At 46.8% G+C, this 5,681-nt stretch overlaps 1 non-coding gene across 1 annotated transcript; it reads right to left on the minus strand.

Annotated features, from left to right (window-relative positions):
* Positions 1 to 2,621: 2,621 nt before the first annotated feature.
* Positions 2,622 to 2,689, minus strand: trnaq-cug (transfer RNA glutamine (anticodon CUG)). Its single transcript has one exon. It is a non-coding gene; the product is annotated as a tRNA-Gln (tRNA).
* Positions 2,690 to 5,681: the final 2,992 nt, after the last annotated feature.

Below are 5,681 nucleotides of genomic sequence, written 5' to 3' on the forward strand. Positions count from 1 at the left end.
TGACAGTCTCTGTCTTGGCGTCTGTTGGCCGAATGGCATCCGCTGCGATCTTTCTCCACAAAAACTCCACTTCTGTTACCATGAAGTCACATTTCGACCTCTTTAGCCGCAGCCCTACACGATCCAGTCGCTGGAGGACCTCCTCCAGGTTTTGTAGGTGCTCGACGGTGTCCCGACCTGTACCAATATGTCGTCCCGAAAAATCACCGTTCGTGGTACCGACTTGAGTAGGCTCTCCATGTTTCTCTGGAAGATCGGTGCAGCCGGGCATCTGTTCCAAACGGGCATCTGTTGTAGATGAACATAAGAACATAAGAACATAAGAATTAGGAACAGGAGTAGGCCATCTAGCCCCTCGAGCCTGCTCCGCCATTCAACAAGATCATGGCTGATCTAGCCATGGACTCAGCTCCACTTACCCGCCCGCTCCCCGTAACCCTTAATTTTCTTATTGGTTAAAAATCTATCTCTCTGTGACTTGAATACATTCAATGAGCTAGCCTCAACTGCTTCCTTGGGAAGAGAATTCCATAAATTCACAACCCCCTGGGAGAAGAAATTCCTTCTCAACTCGGTTTTAAATTGGCTCCCCCGTATTTTGAGGCTGTGCCCCCTAGTTCTAGTCTTCCCGACAGTGGAAACAACCTCTCTGCCTCCATCTTGTCTATCCCTTTCATTATTTTAAATGTTTCTCTAAGATCATCCCTCATCCTTCTGAACTCCAATGAGTAAACACCCAGTCTACTCAATCTATCGTCATAAGGTAACCCCCTCATCTCCGGAATCAGCCTTGTGAATTGTCTCTGTACCCCCTCCAAAGCTAGTATATCCTTCCTTAAGTAAGGTGTACGAAACTGCATGCAGTACTCCAGGTGCGGCCTCACCAATACCCTGTACAGTTGCAGTGGGACCTCCCTGCTTTTGTACTCCATCCCTCTCGCAATGAAGGCCAACATTCCATTCGCCTTCCTGATTACCTGCTGCACCGGCAAACTAACTTTTTGGGATTCATGCACAAGGTCCCTCTGCACCGCAGCATGTTGTAAATTCTCCCCATTCAAATAATATGCCCTTTTACTGTTTTTTTTCTCCACGGTGGATGACCTCACACTTTCCGACATTGTATTCCATCTGCCAAACCTTAGCCCATTCGCTTAACCTATCTAAATCTCTTTGCAGCCTCTCTGGGTCCTCTACACAACCCGCTTTCCCACTAATCTTTGTGTCATCTGCAAATTTTGTTACACTACACTCTGTCCCCTCTTCCAGGTCATCTATGTATATTGTAAACAGTTGTGGTCCCAGCACTGATCCCTGTGGCAAACCACTAACCACCGATTTCCAACCCGAAAAGGACCCATTTATCCCGACTCTCTGCTTTCTGTTAGCCAGCCAATTCTCTATCCACGCTAATACATTTCCTCTGACTCCGCGTACCTTTATCTTCTGCAGTAACCTTTTGTGTGGCACCTTATCGAATGCCTTTTGGAAATCTAAATACACCACATCCATCGGTACACCTCTATCCACCATGCTCGTTATATCCTCAAAGAATTCCAGTAAATTAGTTAAACATGATTTCCCCTTCATGAATCCATGTTGCGTCTGCTTGATTGCACTATTCCTATCTAGATGTCCCGCTATTTTTTCCTTAATGATAGCTTCAAGCATTTGCCCCACTACAGATGTTAAACTAACGGGCCTATAGTTACCTGCCTTTTGTCTGCCCCCTTTTTTAAACAGAGGCGTTACATTAGCTGCTTTCCAATCCGCTGGTACCTCCCCAGAGTCCAGAGAATTTTGGTAGATTATAACGAATGCATCTGCTACAACTTCCGCCATCTCTTTTAATATCCTGGGATGCATTTCATCAGGACCAGAGGATTTGTCTACCTTGAGTCCCATTAGCCTGTCCAGCACTACCCCCTAGTGATAGTGATTATCTCAAGGTCCTCCCTTCCCACATTCCCGTGACCAGCAATTTTTGGCATGGCTTTTGTGTCTTCCACTGTGAAGACCGAAGCAAAATAATTGTTTAAGGTCTCAGCCATTTCCTCATTTCCCATTATTAAATCCCCCTTCTCATCTTCTAAGGGACCAACATTTACTTTAGTCACTCTTTTCCGTTTTATGTATCTGTAAAAGCTTTTACTATCTGTTTTTATGTTTTGCGCAAGTTTACTTTCGTAATCTATCTTTCCTTTGTTTATTGCTTTCTTCGTCATTCTTTGCTGTCGTTTAAAATTTTCCCAATCTTCTAGTTTCGCACTAACCTTGGCCACCTTATACGCATTGGTTTTTAATTTGATATTCTCCTTTATTTCCTTGGTTATCCACGGCTAGTTATTCCTTCTCTTACCGCCCTTTCTTTTCACTGGAATATATTTTTGTTGAGCACTATGAAAGAGCTCCTTAAAAGTCCTCCACTGTTCCTCAATTGTGCCACCGTTTTGTCTGTGTTTCCAGTCTACTTTAGCCAACTCTGCCCTCATCCCACTGTCGTCCCCTTTGTTTCAGCATAGTACGCTCGTTTGAGACACTTTTACTGCATTCAATGAACACTACTCGCCGAAAAATAACCACTCAGGCCGTTTTTATAAAAACAGCAGGGAAGAATAACAAGGTTCCACCGAGATTTGAACTCGGATCGCTGGATTCAGAGTCCAGAGTGCTAACCATTACACCATCCTCACCCTCAATCTGCATTACAAATTCAACCAAACTGTGATCACTCATTGCTAGAGGATCTTTTACTAGGAGATCGTTTATTATTCCTGTCTCATTACACAGGACCAGATCTAAGATAGCTTGCTCCCTTGTAGGTTCTGGAAGATACTGTTCTAAGAAACAATCCCGTATGCATTCTATGAATTCCTCCTCCAGGCTACCCTGTGCGATTTGATTTGACCAATCGATATGTAGGTTAAAATCCCCATGATTACTGCCGTTCCTTTTTCACATGCCTCCATTATTCCCTTGATTATTGCCCGCCCCACCGTGAAGTTATTATTTGGGGGCCTATAAACTACGCCCACCAGTGACTTTTTCCCCTTACTATCTCTAATCTCCACCCACAATGATTCAACATTTTGTTCATTAGAGCCAATATCGTCTCTCACAACTGCCCTGATATCATCCTTTATTAACAGAGCTACCCCACCTCTTTTCCCTTCTTGTCTATCTTTCCGAATTGTCAGATACCCCTGTATGTTTAATTCCCAGTCTTGGCCACCCTGCAACCACGTTTCTGTAATGGCCATCAAATCATACCCATTTGTAATGATTTGTGCCATCAACTCATTTACTTTATTTCGAATGCTGCGTGCATTTAGGTAGAGTGTTTTAATCCTAGTTTTTAAACCATGATTTTTAGTTGTGACCCCTCCTGCAGCCCCTTTATATTCATACATATTGTCCCTTCCTATCACCTTATGGTTTACACTTACCCCAGTGCTACTCTGCTCTGTTGCCTCCTGCCTTTTGCATTCTTTCTTGGGATCCTGTTCATCTGAGCTCTCACCCATTCTAACTAGCTCAGAGCCCTCTCCTGTGTTCCGAATATTCCTTGCATTGAGGCACCAAGCTTTCATGCTTGCCTTTTTATTACACTTTGACCCTTCAGAATTTTGCTGTACAGTGGCCCTTTTTGTTTTTTGCCTTGGGTTTCTCTGCCCTCCACTTTTACTCATCTCCTTTCTGTCTTTTGCTTTTGTCTCCTTTTTGTTTCCCTCTGTCTCCCTGCATTGGTTCCCATCCCCCTGCCATATTAGTTTAACTCCTCCCCAACAGCACTAGCAAACACTCCCCCTAGGACATTGGTTCCGGTCCTGTCCAGGTGCAGACCGTCCGGTTTGTATTGGTCCCACCTCCCACAGAACCGGTTCCAATGCCCCAGGAATTTGAATCCCTCCCTGCTGCACCACTGCTCAAGCCACGTATTCATCTGAGCTATCCTTCAATTCCTACTCTGACTAGCACGTGGCACTGGTAGCAATCCCGAGATTACTACTTTTGAGGTCCTACGTTTTAATTTAGCTCCTAGCTCCTTAAATTCGTCTCGTAGGACCTCATCCTTTTTTTACCTATATCGTTGGTACCAATGTGCACCACGACAACTGGCTGTTCACCCTCCCTTTTCAGAATGTCCTGCACCCGCTCCGAGACATCCTTGACCCTTGCACCAGGGAGGCAACATACCATCCTGGAGTCTCGGTTGCGGCCGCAGAAATGCCTATCTATTCCCCTTACAATTGAATCCCCTATCACTATCGCTCTCCCACTCTTTTTCCTGCCCTCCTGTGCAGCAGAGCCAGCCATGGTGCCGTGAATTTGGCTGCTGCTGCCCTCCCCTGATGAGTCATCCCCCTCAACAGTCCTCAAAACGGTGTATCTGTTTTGCAGGGGGATGACCGCAGGGGACCCCTGCACTACCTTCCTTGCACTGCTCTTCCTGCTGGTCTTCCATTCCCTATCTGGCTGTGGACCCTTCGCCTGCGGTAAGACCAACTCGCTACACGTGCTACTCACGTCATTCTCAGCATCGTGGATGCTCCAGAGTGAATCCACCCTCAGTTGCAATTCCGCAACGCGGACAGTCAGGAGCTGGAGGCGGATACACTTCCCGCACACGGAGTTGTCAGGGACACCGGAAGTGTCCCTGAGTTCCCACATGGTACAGGAGGAGCATATCAAGTGACAGAGCTCTCCTGCCATGACTTAACCCTTAGATACACTTAAATTGGCAACAACAATGCTAAAGTTTACTCGTTGCTATGGAAGAGAAAAAAGAAAAACTACTCACCAATCACCAGCCAATCACTTACCCCCTTGGCTGTGACGTCACCTTTCTGTTTCTTTCTACTTCTTTTTTGCCTTCCCACTGTAGCTGCACAAGCACGCCTCTTGCCGAACTCGCGCTGCTCCTGGTCTCACTGGCCTTTTGTAGGCCTCTCCGATCTCTGGAACGCCCGCCTCTCGCCGAACAGTCCCTTGTGCGTGCTAATGCAGGTGAGGCCCTTCGAAGACTCCTCCAGCTCCTGCGTCATGTAGGCCGAAGTCACGTCGAGCTTGGTGAACGTCTTGCCTCCTGCCAGCATTGCAAATAGGTCGTTTGCCTTAGTAGCGGTTATTGGTCCTGTAGCGAGAAACGATTAATAGTTACTTCATAATCGCCGCAAATCCTGACCACGCCATCACTGGACAATCGGGCTGGGCCACTCACTGAATTCTACTGGGGGAGATGATGCCCTCACATTGCAGCCTGTCCAACTCAATTTCCACTCTCTCCCTCATCATGTGAGGTACCGCTCGCCTATTGTGGTGAATGGGTCGTGCCTTTACCCCGGAAAAGTTTCTAATGCCTGGCTCAAAAAGGGAAGGAAATTTGTTCAGAATCTGGGTACATGAGGACTCATCGACATGTGATAGCGCTTGGATGCCATCCCAGCTCCAGCGGATTTTGCCCAGCCAGCTCCTTCCAAGCAGTGTGGGGCCATCGCCCGGGACAAACCAGAGTGGCAGTTCGTGCACCGTGCCCAGGACAGTGATAAGCTCTTTGGTGTACGTTTTCAGTTTCGTGTGGATGGGGTTCAGGGCTGGTCTGAGTGCCTTGTTGCACCATAGTCTCTCAAATATCATTTTACTCATGATGGATTGTTAGTGCCAGTGTCCAGTTCCATGGC

Source organism: Pristiophorus japonicus, chromosome 9, assembly GCF_044704955.1.
Source record: "Pristiophorus japonicus isolate sPriJap1 chromosome 9, sPriJap1.hap1, whole genome shotgun sequence".
NCBI classification, from domain to species: domain Eukaryota; kingdom Metazoa; phylum Chordata; class Chondrichthyes; family Pristiophoridae; genus Pristiophorus; species Pristiophorus japonicus.